Raw genomic sequence first — 288 nt, forward strand, 5'->3', positions numbered from 1 at the left:
CCAGTATGGCCCAGTAACCCCAGTATGGCCCAGTCACAGTGCTCCCAGTTCTTCCCAGTGCTCCCAGTTCCTCCCAGTGCCCCCAGTGAGTCAGTCCCAGGAGGAGCGCTGGGACCCCCGGGACAGCGCCCAGGCCCCGCCCCCCTGTGAGTCCAGCAACACCAGTAACACCAGTATGGCCCAGTAACCCCATTTGAGCCCAGTCCCAGCCCCACTGGTCAGCTCCAGTCACTCCCAGTTCCTCCCAGTGCTCCCAGTTCCCATTCCAGGAGCAGAAGGAGCTCCTGG

The 288-nt window shown here is 63.5% G+C and overlaps 1 protein-coding gene across 1 annotated transcript in view; it reads left to right on the forward strand.

Moving 5' to 3' along the window:
• Positions 1-105: 105 nt before the first annotated feature.
• CCDC130 (coiled-coil domain containing 130) overlaps positions 106-288 on the forward strand; it is a gene marked incomplete at its 3' end in the record, with an annotated part of 2,610 nt that continues 2,427 nt past the window's right edge. Inside the window, exon 1 of the mRNA XM_027707627.1 lies at positions 106-146. The remainder of the gene's footprint in view (positions 147-288) is intronic.

This window comes from Neopelma chrysocephalum, unplaced genomic scaffold (genome assembly GCF_003984885.1).
Source record: "Neopelma chrysocephalum unplaced genomic scaffold, ASM398488v2 Primary Assembly neopelma1_94076, whole genome shotgun sequence".
NCBI lineage: Eukaryota > Metazoa > Chordata > Aves > Passeriformes > Pipridae > Neopelma > Neopelma chrysocephalum.